The 15,755-nt window shown below is 37.2% G+C and overlaps 1 pseudogene; it reads right to left on the bottom strand.

Annotated features, from left to right (window-relative positions):
• Positions 1-1,983: 1,983 nt before the first annotated feature.
• The window catches only part of LOC113098272 (protocadherin-16-like), a 66,948-nt pseudogene continuing 53,176 nt past the window's right edge, over positions 1,984-15,755 (bottom strand).

Genomic DNA, 15,755 nt, shown 5'->3' with positions numbered 1-15,755 from the left:
TCAAACATATAGGCTCACTGTCTGCCGCTGGCAGCTTGGTCGTTACTTAAAAAAACCTAAAACTTATATTTAACAAACATAAAATGCTCCAAACGCTTTTCTAACTTAACTTAATAAAATATATTATATTAACAAAATATAATCACTTTTCTATTACATATAAAACTGAACTATTTTAATAGCTGATCCAATAAGTGTAAGCTGTTTAGGGACTGTTCACCTGTTCAAATCAGACAGGTTTGTCTGATTTGTCCCATTTTTTTTTTTCAGACACAGTGGAAGATCTGATAAGAATCAGTGTAGAGGGCCAAGTCTGGCAGATTTTGATGCTAGAGAGAGTGTGGCCAGCTGGATTAGCCAAGGCCAAAGATCAAGAAGGCCAAACTACAGGAGTTGTCCATCTGAGGGGCATGTGACTGCAGTGGAGGATAGTCCATAAGACATTGAGCCATTATATGTTCAGTTTGAAGCCCTTAAAACCTTAATTTAGATTTTCTTTTTATTTCATATATCTTGAGATGTTTTATGTTTAAATTTCACCTCAGTGAAACACTTTAAGCACCAAAACTTTTTCAGTAAGTTACCTTTCTTGTAGAAATGTACTTCAAATACATTATGTTAACCAGATTGTTAGTTAATCTTTTAGGCTACAAGTCAATATTGTTTATATGGACAGCGATTTAAAAAAAAAAAAAAAAAAAAAAAAAAAAAGTGGACTTGTAAGAAAAAAGTTAGGCGCACTAGTGTAACAAGTGCAAAAAATTAGCCTAGAGCCCTGTTGTTTTATTCTACTTCATGAGACCTTTCAGATGACATATGTGTATCCAAGTTGTGTGATATTTTTATAAATATTAGAGTACATGGCAAAATGATGATGATTATTTTTTTTTTTCTCAGCACTATTTTGGAGTTGATCAACATGCTATATGCATTGTAATGCTCAGACTCTAAGCTTTCAAATGATTTCTATTGTTTATTGATTTTAATTCAGCAGTTTGAAAAATATGATTAGTAATATTGATGCGTTGGTTTTGACGGTGGTAGCAGTAGAATACTTCTGTCCTGACCCTAGTACAAGTTTTCATTCTAATCCTGAAAGTCTTAAATGCTTATGTCTTATAACATCACCTGTGTCCCTAATTACTGATTGTCTGATGAGTGCATCGCTGAACAAAAAGTGCAGAATTGCTGAACAAAAAAAAGAGGTTTCAATAAATGCCACCTGCTTGGCGATAGCTGTAAATGTAAGCACAATAAAAGCTGTTGATTCCTGAGATGAGATGATTGTTTTCTAAAGACAGATATTGATTTCAATGGTTTGTATATCTTAAACCTGAATTGACCGCTTACCTCAATTGTAACTATTTCCCCCACACAAATGTTAATGCTCGATGCTAACTTAAGTCTTATACTATCACAAAACTTTTGAAACAGATACTTTAACTAAACTTATGTATGTCCTGAGATATTGAATATCAAATAAGATGGATATAAATAATTGATCTTGAACACTATATTTTTTCTTACATTTTGTCAGTTATTTCTCAGCAGGAGAATGTGCAAATATATATTTTTTTAGTTACTGAAAGTCAGAGTTGAGCAGGAAGTAGTTACTAGTAATTTAGTTATTTTAATAATATTGGAAAATTTAAAATTCTCTCGATTAAAATGAGCCCAATTTTACAATAATCTGTCATTCAGATTTGAAGATATCAGTCATCGAATTATAACAAAACAAGAAAAAAACTCCAAATACACACATATGGTTTTACCTTTTATAACTTCATGAAACATGCTCTGATTGTGAAAAATGGCATATCATTATTTACAGCCGATTCTCCAGATTGAAATGAGTCCAAAATCAAAACAATCCATGATGATCTTTCATATGTAAATAATACCTAAACCCATGAATCAGTTGGAGAGCTCTATTAAACATTTGACAGAACGTAGTGTTACAACCCCTTGGATCAAGGAGTAGCAACATGAATAGAGAGTCCATACAACATAATCAAATTTGCACAAATATGTGTTTTAATCAGAAAACAGCCATAACCACATTGAGGTAAAACATAAAAAAAATATAAAGATACAAAAACACAGCATCAAGCCTTGGACTGGAGAGCGTGAGAAAGTCCGCCTGACCACCAAACAGCAAGACCAGCAAAGACCAAGCCCCAATCTCCTTCCCTCCAGAGGGTAAAAAAGCCAGCATCTTATAGGCAGCATTGTTAATCACAATCAATTTTCCACACCTGCATCACAGCACTTAACCTAAAGACACAAAAAGTGTTACCCCATGACACCTGCTGGGCAAAATAAAATACTACAGCCCCTTGGATCGTCACAGTAGATTCAGACTATAACTTTTGACTCTCCTTGCTATATTCGTGGAGTTATGAGTTGGTATTTTTGTGTATGGCACTCAGAAAGCAACAGTATTTAAATAGTATATTTTGGCGAGTCAAGAGCTAAACAAAAAGTCCTGTTTCATTACAAAATACTGTAACTTTTATAAACATTATACTATCACCAAAAAATGTCAATTAATATTTATAAAAAAATAAATATTTCATAAAACTGCAATTAAATTATATTATTTCTATAGTCTATACAAAAAAAGACAAAATAATAAGGCTGAATAAGCTGATCTATAGCATGTTAAATGATGGTTGCCTGTCTGTGAATGGTACACCCCTCTAAGCTCACAGAAGTGGTTTGACCCAGGTCCTCAGCAGCCAATGACATTGACCCGTTCAAACTGATTTTTAACGCGTACTTCACGTGTACTTCACGTGTATTTAACACGTGAAATACACGTTAAATACACGTTAAGTACGCGCTGATTTTTAACACGTAAACAACACGTATTTAACGCGTTAAATACGTGTTGTTTACGCGTGAAATACACGTATTTAACGTGTTGTTGACGCGTTAAAAATTCACGTGAATTTGACCCTCTTGGCCTTCCATAACCGAACGGTTCAATACGAATACGCGTATCGTTACACCCCTAATATATATATATATATATATATATATATATATATATATATATATATATATATATATATATATATATGTAAATGAATACAAATTTTTAAAGCACTAAACATGTTAACTAAAACTAAAAAAAAAGGAAATTAAAAATGAAATAGAAATAATTAAAAATATATAAAAGCTAATACCTGTTACAGTATAGTGGTCTTGAAGTTCTCTATCTAGAACCCGAGTCACTGATATCACACCCGTCTCTGGATTAATTGTGAATCCATCCTCTGTCACACCACCGTAAATCACCAACCCATTAGTTCCTGTAACAAAAATAGAAATATAATGAATAACCACTACACATATGTTGCATAAGAAGTAGTATAAGAAACGTAGTATAAGAAGTCTGCCCTTCCATTCTGAGTTAATGGGTGAACAGGAAGTTAGTGTTTGTGAACGACCTGATTTGAATTAAAACATGTCATAAAATATCCAGGTTCAAACCTTTTCATCTTGGATTTAATACTGGTTTCATTAGTAGTTCATTTTGCTGATTCAGCCGCTGAGTCGTTGTCCACACAAGTGTTAAGTGTGGGCCAAAGACATACGGGTGCCAGATTGCGTGCAAAGTCAGCGAGCTTTGGCACGAGCACCTGCTTACTCAATTAAAGCTTCCTAAAGAATGTCTTTACAATCTCTGCTTCATACTCTCTCACTGAGCCCAGGCGGCTGAGAATGAGTCCCACAAACCCTCCTCAGGAAGCATTAAAAAAACACTGCCCTCACCACAACACAATATAACTGCTTTAACCAGATGGTGAAGTTTTTAGACACAGGTCATGAACACCTGAAAGGTTGAAATACCCAGAAATGTAGGTGATTCGTTTCAGAAGTAAAGGCACATTTAACATGGATTATTGTAGGGATGAATCAACTCACCATGATCCCGGTCTGAGGCTGAGACTTTCAGTATGCTTGTTCCTGCTGGCTGGTTCTCTCTGATTTGGGCTTCAAACTCGCTGCGTTCAAACCATGGTGCTTCATCATTCACATCAATCACTTGAATAGACAGCACCTGAGTGGTGGAATGCTGGGGTATCCCATGATCCTCAGCGACAATGGTGAGGTTGTAGCTCTCCTGTTCCTCACGATCCAGAGGTTTGAGGATGGAGAGAGAGCCTGGAGTAAAGGGGAAGAGAAAAACATCTGTAAATCTGCTGCAGATGGCCTCCTGAACATTTGCCCTGTGGCTGGAGACACGTGACCGAGGTCAGGGAGCTGTTCTGTTTTATACTATGGATATTTGTAATATTTCATTATGTACAGACATGCCAGACACCATCACAGAGCTCTTTTTGAATGTGGCTGGACGAGTCGGTTCCTCTGCTGAGGTTAGAAGTTCATTTGTGACATTATTTTAAAAACATGGTCAAAGTTAGCTGGCAGGTTAGCTAACACAGTTAGCTTAGGATGCTGGAACTATTGTAAACTATTAAGTGGATAAAATGGCCACTTACTGTAACAGCAAATAAATATTTTTCTAGCAAGCCACATAAATTGATATATATATATATATATATATATATATATATATATATATATATATATATATTAAATATAATATAATATAATATTATATTATATAAATATTTATATAAATGCACATTTTGTACGTTTACATTTTGCTATTTGCATGTCATTTTTACTAGTTTTTTTATTATTTCTATTTAGCTTTAACTTATTTTTGTTTCTGTTTTAGTAAACTTAGTTCAATTTTAGCATTTAGGTATTATTTACACAGATTATTTATAACATTTAATATAATATAATAATACATGTGCCAGCTCAGAAAATGCCACTGAGAATAATGGGGGGTGCTACTATTCTCTGTATATATTAGATGTTTTACACTATTTATTATAAAATTCATCCATGCATTAATTTATGCATGCTTCATGGGCTAATTCATCTTTGCTGGTCCTATGTGAACATAAAATTGCCAATACAACATAGAAGTCAAACACAATATCCATAACTATAGTCTGACCTTAATTTTTAACTTTAATTCATCCTCTTTTTCTTCTCAGTTTAGCTCCTCCACTCGCTACACAGAATCTGACATTGAAGCTTTTTGCTGATGGTCTGGTTTGAAGACCAGTGCATATAGTTGTTGTCACAGATCCATTTTGAACCTTTCCAGCTATACCTCTCTGCAATGCTGTCATCAGCAAGACCCCAGCCCAGGGTCACTCAGGATAAACACACCCCTGCGGTCGATATGGCAGCCTGACTGCTTGCTGACTGCGAAATATCATTGTGTCTTCGTGAGAAGTCTGTGTGCGGGCTCCTTTTTTATTTATAGTCCACCAAACACACTCTAGTTTTACACACATCCTTGAGATGTTTGAGCTGGCTTCTGCTTCTGAATACGGTAGCTCTGGTTTTGTGCTTAACGTCCATCTCTAGACCTCCTACTTAAAGTGTTCAAAGAGTTTGAAGACTTTCTCCTCAGTGTCTGGCTAATATCAGCTGTGACTTTATCGTGTGCTTTAAACCAACTTTAATATATATATATAGTATATAGTATATGGCTGATTTAGAACAGAAATAAAGCACTAACCTACATCATAAACCATTCGGCAATGATGGAAGGAAAATCAACTACAGCTGTTTAGTCGATTAGGTGATTTTCTCTATTTAATCTGATTTCGCGTGAGCTGTAAATGGACGTCTTCTTGGATAATGGGAGAAAAGTCAAACTAATAAATGCATACTTCCAGCGCCAAATCAAAGAGGTGCGGTCGATGGGCTTAAATAAAACTGCGCTCCCATGAATAACTGTTCAGGAAAATTATCCGTTCTGCTAAATTGCCTCTGGATTTGAGTGAACGGCCCATAAAGCAGCGTGGTGTGAGAAAGAGATGTTTTTCAAATAGAGCGAAGTAATGAGTCTCACCACTGTTCGGACTGAGGCCGAACCGCCCCGCTGTGTTTCCTGACTGGATCCTGTAGGACACTCGGCCATTTTCACCCTGGTCTGCATCCCGGGCCATGACGTAAAGCAGCACAAAGCCCACAGGCTGGTCCTCCATCACACTAACAGCAGTCGGTGAGCTAAAGATCGGAGCGTTGTCGTTCTCATCTGTGACAAACATTCGAGCCGTCACCGATCCCCAGAGTCTCTGAGTGGGATCCGAGGCTGAATCCGTGGCATGGACCACCAGGAACAGACTGGAGGTCTCCTCATGGTCCAGCTCCCGGCCCAGTTTTAAGACTCCCGTGACAGGATCAAGACTAAAAAGGTCTGGGACGTCAGGCCACTGCTGTTGGATAGAATAACGTATCTCGCTGTTGGGTCCACTGCCATCTTTATCAGTCGCCTGGAAGGTGTAAATGGAGGAACCAGCTTGTGTGTTCTCAGGAACAACAATGGTGACTGGATCTTCTGGAAACTCTGGTGCGTGGTCATTACTGTCCTGCACATTGATTTCCAACTGAACCATGTGGGTGGTTGGATAGGCCTTGGAGAGATCATCCACCTCAATCTGGAGAGTATACCTCGACCCTTTTTCATAGTCCAGCTCTCTAGCCAAGTACACATCTCCTGTGAGACGGTCAACCATAAAGGTACCTTCATGATCTGTGCCTCCCACTACAAGGTAGGTCACTTCACGCTGGTCATGTGATCTAACTGAGCCAATAACAGAGCCAGGCTTGGCTCCCTCCACTGAGTTGAGCATCATGGATAGGGTGTTGGGTTTTGGAGGAGTCCTTGTGGAGCCAATGACCTACAGATTAGGAAGATTTCAGAAGACATGTTAGTTATATTTTAAGCTCAACTTGTGTATTTTACAAAACATCTCTATGAAATTTTCCAGACAATTGACAAAAAGTGTCAGTAAAGACATTTATAATGTCAGAGAAGATTTCTATTCAAATATAGTAAATTAAATAAAATGTATGCATTTAGCAGACGCTATTATCCAAAGCGACTTATAGTCAACTCAGGCTATCAATTTTTACCTATCATGTGTTCCCGGGGAATCGAACCCCCAACCTTGACCATTTTGATAATATCTTCCCATAAATTTTGTGTCTGAAATGGAAACTCCTACAAATGCATATTCAGTAAGGTCAGGCAGAAAAATGACCAGTGTCCACACTTTTTTTAGTGTCTTAAGTAAATCTTGACAGTACTATTTTAACGCCAAAATATGGTTTGCGCAAGCTGTTAGTAAATGTGGCTCTATATCAGTATATTAAAATGATTTCTGAAGGATCATGTGACATTGAAGACTGGAGTAAATTCAGGTTTGCTCTTACAGGAACAACACTAAAATAAAAAAAAAGTTATTTTTAATTATAACAATATTTCATAATGTTACTGTTTTACTGTATTTTTTTTTTAAATAAATGCAGCCTTGGTTACCATGAATGTCTTCTTTCAATATTGAAAGAATTCAATGGTGTGAACCTGCCACATTAGAGGTCGGTGATATCATTTCCCAAGTCCTTGAAGTACAGTAAAAGCTGGAAAATGGTTGACAGATGAAGCCTTTCATACTAATATCCCCATGGAAAAAACAAAACACTACATGCATACCGGATCACAGGAAGGAAAGCAACAGAAGGACTGACGCTGATCCATGGGCTCTCTTTTAGTTGCGAAGTACACTGGACTTCCAAAATGAAGCTGGCATTACTGATGGTATGTAAAATATTATCTTGAGATTGCTACGGTACGAGGTTCTGTGGTGCGAGCATATCGGCGTCCGCGCTACTGAGGTTTGCAGCTTTCCGTTTGATCATGGGGAACCACAGCTGGGCCTCATCAGAGCCATCTGGGAACACTTGATTCAAAGGTGCATTCTCCTTCCATCTCTCTCTCTCTCACTCCACTGCTCCCTCACTCTCATCTTCCCCATACAAACAGGGAGAACAGAAATCACGTGCAACTGCACACTCTACAATTAGCCTCCGATTCCCTTTTTGAAATCACATCTGTAAAAGCACTAAAGATATTTAGCTACAAAAGTGAACTGGCAAGTTTCATTCTGTAGAGAACAAACTCTTTAAAATATGTATTCTTTTACGTTCTAATGAAAAGCCATGAAAATTATCCTATTGTCAAAGATATAGTTTGACATGTCTGATTCACATAGTTCCATGCTGAGTACTGGGATTAATACAGGGTTTTGTGTTACAGTATGTTCCTCTGGAGCAGGAAATAATCCTGGGAGTTTGTGTTTGCATAGACAGGAGCTGGCCTCTGGGTCATAGCTCATTTCCCTGCTTGAATAATGATACCACCGATCAGGGGACTGTAAGAATGATGATTGTTTGGCACAGTGAAAGACGACTTGTCTGTAATGGTGCTCATGCAGCAGGATTTTAAGATTTTGGCAGATTAACTGAAAAAAAAAAATTCATTAAGAGCAGTCTTTTGAATTGAAGCAACCAGCCAAAGCATGCTAAAAACATTACAAGGTTTGCACAGGCAGAATAAATGTATTTAAATAAAATAAATTATTTTGTATAAATATTTTTTGAAGACTTTAGTTACACTCAGTTTAATGTCAAAAGTTTGAGTATAAAGAAAATGAAAAATACAAATAATAAAATAATGACAAAGCACAAAGCAAAATGACTTTTTAAAATAAAACTAATTAAACTGAAAATATTAAAATAAAAGCTAATTAAAAAAATTATAAATTAGACTTTAATAGTATATATATATATACAATATATATTATATAATAATATACTATAATATATATATATATATATATATTAGTGCTGTCAAAATTAGCGCGTTAACGCATTCGATTAATTTGAAATATTTAACGCGTTAAAAAAAAAATAACGCAATTAACGCGGTTGCAGTTTTTTTTATTTCCAGTTGTGGCCTATGTGTGTTCAACGTGCAAAGAAATATGGATAAGACCAAGGAAGGACTTTTAGACGGAAAGTTTCAGTATAAAACTCTGCCGGATTACTCTTCAGTCTGCCACAAGAAACATTACTCTTCATTTAGTCTGCCACAAGAAACAGCAACATTAAAATCATGAACTCAAATGTCATTGTTTAAAAAAAAAAAAAAAACAATGACTGTAACAGTGCGTAAATCAGACCTTTCTGTAACGTTAACGTTAATAAGCTTAAACGAAAATAACGAAATAATTGTGTAGCGGAGTATTTTTTGTACACAGTGCCGCGAACTGTCAATCACTCCTGTGCGCGTGCATCACTGTCCTCCTCGCAGCTGCAGCAACTTGCGCTCTCTCTCTTCATCAAGCTTTAAAACAAAAAGGGGACAAAAAGATCATATTGTCTTTGTGCATAGGCAATAGATTAATTTGATAAATGAATATCTAAATTTGTGCCTTGCCGTCTACGGTATTTTTGTAGAACTTAGAAAAAAGATGCTGCAGCCAATGAACAGCCAGCGGGGGCTGCAGGACGACTCAACCTCCGCAGACAGTTTTTAACGTTTATCAGACAATAAATACTCAAGATTTTGCTTTAGTATAACTCACAACGAGTTTCACACACCTTCTCCGGCCACGTTGAGTTGTTGACACTTAACAGTGGGAAAAGCGACACATGCGCTATTCACTTGTATAACTTAAGGGTGAATGGATAATGTAGTTTCTGCTCTGGGTGGGATGAATTAGGAAGCTTGCATTGTGAAGGGCGCTCTGAAAATCGGCAGTGCAGGTAAAAGATTAAAACCTCTATTAAAACAGATGTCCAAATGAGCGTACCGGTACGCTACAAGCACGTTCTGGGCGCACTGAGAGGTGGCGGTACGCTCAAGAGCTATATTTGGAAGTGGCGGTACTGAGTACAGGTGCGCACTGGCCCACTTAAAGCACTGGCAATGACTATACTTTGGATTTTTTTTGCAGTCCACTTAGAATTCAACATGGAAATCATTTTTGTTTTTTTTTGGCATTGATTGTTTTGAAATTCAAATGGTACTTACATGCCTGTGTTTTTATTTCTGTAATAAATATGGCTTTCAAGCCAACAGTTAATTTGGAGGATATTGATGGTTTATTGCAGGTATGTTGTTTACATGAGAAAATCTGTGTTACAAGTTAAACAAAAATTCCAATAAACAATCATATTTTGAATTTAAATAGTTTCTTTGTCTTGAGTTTACATTAATTATTTACATTTTACATTTACATATCCAAAAAGTTTCAGTCTTTTAATTGCGATTAATTGCGATTAATCGCGATTAATTTTAAAAAATTGTGCGATTAATTAGTTAATTTTTTTTAATCGATTGACAGCACTAATATATATATTATATAATATCATTTTTGAAGACAAAAAAGTTTCAGTTTCAGATCAAAAGTTTGAGTACAAAATGTTATTAAAATAAATAAAAAAAAAAAAAAATTAAATAAAATCAATTAATGGATGCTTGGTGCTAAACAAATATGGTTAAGTGTGAGCTATTGACCTCGCTAAGTTTTTAACTATAGAGAAATTATGAGGGAGAGGGACACATCTCCTGCATGAGCTCCAAATTCCATAATGTATCCTAGGCCATGGGTCTGACATACTGTACTTACCTTACTTGTAACTTATAAAGTGAAGTTTTAATATGCTCCAGGATAATCTCACCTGTATAAGTAAGGCAGTAGAAGAGCTCTGAGACGGAGCTCCATGGTCTGTGGCAGTGACGGTGAAGCTGTACTCTGCTTTTTCAGCTCGCCTCAGGGGGGACGAGGAACGCAGCTCTCCGGTGTTTGGGTTCAAGGAGAAACGTTCTGCTCTAGAGCCTTAAAAAGCAAGGACAAATGGAAGCATAAATACAGACAAATATGGTAGCATGATTATCCATACAATATATCACATTGGTTGCAAAGATAACTGTAAGGACATATGTTTACATTTTGCAGTTATACCTTTTTGCAATAACATCCTCTGGCAATAAGAAGACCCAAAACTTATTCTATATATATTCCAGACTTTTGCTTACCTGATAATGAGTAGAAAATAGTGCCATTCTCTCCCTCATCTGGGTCTTTGGCGTGTAGAGTTCCTAATAAAGAACCGGCAGGAAGACCCTCCTGAACCTGGTAAACATCAAGCAAGTTTTAAACAACAGTCTGGCTGCTTATACTTGATACAAACAACTTCAAGAGCGAGAAAGTATCCAAGGTCACATAAACAAGTTTTGAAAGATATTATGTACAGACGTAATGACGTTTTTATGATGTGTAAACTGTGCTTTAATAAACACAAGCACCTATGTTATGACACACTGATTTAAGGATTAAATATAGTCTGTGCCAGTCTGTTTCTTGCCTGAATGAGAATCTCTCTGCCAGGCTGTGTGTGGCTGAACGCTGGGGTGTTGTCGTTCTCATCCAGCACCGTGATATGGGCTGTCCCGGTGGCACTACGTGGAGGGGTACCACCGTCCTGAACCACCACGATGAGCTGATAACTGGACTGATGCTCACGGTCCAGAGCCGCTCTGGTACTGATTTCACCTACACATGAAATGTTTGAGTCAGTCAGAATACTCAGTCTAGAATGCTGGAACTGGTTTTTAGTGTAGCTATTCTACAAAAATTAAATATATAAAAAAAAAAAAAATTATAGTATTTCTAAATAAAAATATTAGATTAAAAAATAGTATTGGCAGCTAACTGAAATAAAACTTAACTAAAATTAGTTTGAAGTACAAAATTTACTAAAAAAGAAATACAAATAATGAAAATGTAAATAGAAATACTGAAAAACAACAGCTAAATACTAAAAATAGAAAAGACAAAAGCATTTTACAAAATAACTGGAAAACTCAAAATATAAAATAAAATCTAATCTAATAAATCTAAGAGTATACCGTATTTAAATAATACTAAAATAATATTTGATTTTTGAAGACCTTTGAGTTGATGGTCAAAAGTTTAGAGTCTACAGACGACTTTTCAACCATGCCCAGAAGGTAATAAAAAAATATATATATAAAAAAACTGTTTCCTTCTGCTTTCTAAAACTGGAAAACATATTTGCTGTCAAAAAGCTTGAAAATCCCTCATCTAAAACAATTCCTAAATGTATAAATAACAAATGTCTTTGCAGATTGGGATTGTGTTCCAGCTCACCAGTGTGGGAATTGATTTGGAAGTAGCGGTCCGTGTGGAGTAGCCTGTACGTAAGGCGGCTGTTGAGACCAGCATCGCGGTCGGTAGCAGACACCCTGCCGAAACCAGTTCCCGCAGGCAAGTTCTCTCTCACTGCCAAGAACACCCTCTCCTGAGAGAAGCGAGGAGAATTATCATTCTCATCCGTGACGGAAACTCTCACCGTTGCGCTGCCGGTCTTCCCCATCTGGCCGCTTCCAGAAGTGGCGAGCACAGTTAACAGGTAAATATCCTTGGCCTCACGGTCCAAAGCGCTCTTAACAAACAGCCATCCGCTGTCCGGGGCAATCCCGAAGCCTGCCGCATCCCCATCAGGCCGGAGCCGATATGCCAGTGTGGAAGATGTTGTGGAGCCTTTAGATGACCCTCCATTTCCATTGGGATCTCTACTGAGTGCCCGGACCTGTAAGAAGTTGGTGTTGAGTGGTGTGTTCTCCTTCAGCTCCACACGGTACGTCATCGTGTCAAACACAGGACCCTGGTCGTTCTCCGCCTGGATGTGGACCACCAGGCTGAACGTAGCGCTGAGCTGAGGCGCGCCACTATCTTTCGCGATCACTTGAAGGTCGTAGCGCGATACACTGTCGTACGACAGACTCCCAATAAGCCGGATTTCCCCACTGCTGCGCTCCACCCCAAACGTGCGCTGACCTCCGGCCGACATCAGGTCAAAGCTCAGCTGTCCATTAGGACCAGAGTCGCGGTCCTCCGCCTGAACGCGGTACACCACTGTACCCATTTTTGTGGCTTCCTGTAGGAGCAGAGACTCAGAGGATGATGGGAAAAATATGGGAGTGTTATCGTTCACATCTGCAATGGTGACCCGAACGCGAGTCTCCCCAAAAGCTGGGGGGGAACCGCTGCGTGCTTGAATTTCCAAGTCGAAAGAGGGTCGTGACTCGTGGTCCAGAGGAAGGCTTGTTCTGAGCGCTCCAGTTTCAGGATCGACCATGAAATAGCCATCTGGATCCCCAGCAGAGATAGCATAGGTGACATCCTTAGAGACTCCTGGAGCGAGAGAGAGATGGGATAAGATTTATAGGCAGTGATTTAGCTGATGATTTGATCTAAAGTGACTTTGTAAACTTTTAACAAGGACAGTTTTCTTGGAGAGACGCAAGGTGGTGATTCATGGATCATCCCTCGACTCATCCAAACCTGCAACTTTGTGGTTATAAACTAGTGCTGTAAAAATAAGATCACGAATAATTACATCCAAAATAAAAGTTTGAGTTTACATAATATATATATGTGTGTGTGTGTGTGTACTGTGTATATTTAAATGTATATATAAATACACACACACACACACACACACACATATATGTATATATTGAAGTAATATGTACATGTATATATACTATATACATATTTATGTATTATTTATATTATGTATAAAATAAATAAACTATATATTACATATATTTATTACATATATTAATTTATTTGTTTATATTTATTCACAGTACACACACATATTATGTAAACAAGCTTTTATTTTGGATGCGATTAATCGTGATTAATCGATTTGACAGCACTATTACAAACACAAGTTTTTAAATTATGCTCATCAAGGCTGCATTTATTTGATCAAACACCTTGCGAAACGTTATCATAATTTCAACTGCTTTCTATTGTAATATATTTTAAAATGTAATTTATTCTTTTGTTGCATTTTCAACAGTCATTACTGCAGTCTTCGGTGTCACATGATCCTTCAGAAATCAATCTAATATGCTTTTATTACCAATGTTGAAAACCATTGTGCTGCTTAATATTTTTGTAAAAACTGCAAAACACGTGAAAACATGTTTCAAGGTTCTTTAATGAATAATTAAAGAAATAGCATTTATTTGAAATACAAACCTTTTGTAACAAAGTACTGTAAAAGTCTTTATTGCATCCTTGCAGAATGAAAACAAAATCATTTCTTAAACACAATATTATATCAGATTATATTTATTTACTTATTCCCTAATTAATAAAATAATAAACACCGCTAGTCTTTAGCAATTTTTCATACAGTACATTATAATAGTGTGATGCCTAAAATCCCTTTAATAACCTTAAAATTTGTGTTTTAGTTAAAAGTTATTTAGAAAAATACTATTGAATTTTAATAATAGCCATGTATTAGTTATCACCCATACTTGAATATAATTATCATCTTATCAGTATCAACCAGAATTGAAATATCAGTGCATCCCTAGTACAGACAGGTACATCTTATAGAGTTACCCATTATTTTTCATTAAGCATCCCTACGATTTGTCTGTGCTATCAGAAAATATGCATCAACAAATAATAATTTCCAGCAACATGAGGTAGAGTGGAATCAGTGATGGATGTGACTGTTTAATGAGGTTCACTCTGCAGCTGCTGCTCTATTTGCACAACTGGCTCAGCGAGAGTGAAAATATTCCCCATCAGGCTTTTCAGCACCCTTGACTGTCTCACAGCCTCAGAGAGCCGCAGCACTGAGGTTAGCAGAGCTATGTGAAAGTATGCAGCAACACATGGCTACTTATTTGAGTTTATTTTTAAACAATATAATGATAATTCCAAGAAGACGTAACATGGAAAAAGCTGAAACTAACCATTCCTGCCGCTGGCCCTCACTACGCCGACCTCAGTACCCCGGAGCACATCCTCAGACACGGTGAAGAAGTACTGCGCCTGCTCGAACACCGGAGGCGCCACTGAGCCGGCCACAACGCTGATGTTCACTCTGGCATTGACAGGTGCTGTGAGACCGCCTCCGTCCCGTGCTGTGATCACTATGGTGATGACAGAGTTGGCCTTCCCATGCAGAGAGCGTGACAGAGAGATCACACCTAACAGAGGAAAAATGCAGTGGGAATGAAATTAAACGAGATATACGATTATGAGCCCGAAGACTGTGAAAATTAAAGATGAGCTAGGATACGGATGAGCAAATTGGATCAGCCTTTTATCAACCTGACACAAGTTTGCTCATAATATTTATTGTTCCTTAAAGAAAGTCATAATGGCTTCAAACTAAATGTTGGGGTGAATGATTCCCTAAATATGAAAGTTCATTTATGTATATTTACTTAACTACTAAATATAGTATTTAATATAAATTGAATCTAAAGTCACATTAATGTATCATATATATATATATATATATATATATATATATATATATATATATATATATATATATATATTTGTATGTAGATAGATAGAATAAAATAAAATATGTGTCTGTCTGTCTGTCTATCTATCATCATTTAATAGTTGAATTAATTGAAATACCTGTATCTTTGTTGAGGGTAAAGAAATTGGATCCTCCATCAGGGACAGTGTGATATGTCACTTTACCATTTGCCCCAGCATCTGGGTCGTGGGCCGTTACCCTGACAACAGAGGTCCCGGGCGTGCTCTGTGTGCTCAAGCTGACGGCGTAGTTCACAGGGTAGAATGTCGGTCTGTTGTCATTAATGTCCACCAGTGACACCTTCACAGAGGCAGAGGATGTAAGGCCTCCCTGCGGGAAAAGATCAGATCATATTACTGATGATAACGATGACAGGACTGTAGATACTGTCCCACGACTGTCTAATCTATCTGAAT

The sequence above is a fragment of the Carassius auratus genome, unplaced genomic scaffold, assembly GCF_003368295.1.
Source record: "Carassius auratus strain Wakin unplaced genomic scaffold, ASM336829v1 scaf_tig00216476, whole genome shotgun sequence".
Taxonomy (NCBI): domain Eukaryota; kingdom Metazoa; phylum Chordata; class Actinopteri; order Cypriniformes; family Cyprinidae; genus Carassius; species Carassius auratus.
Note: the sequence above shows the minus strand (reverse complement) of the source record. Positions and strands in the feature narration are given on the sequence as shown.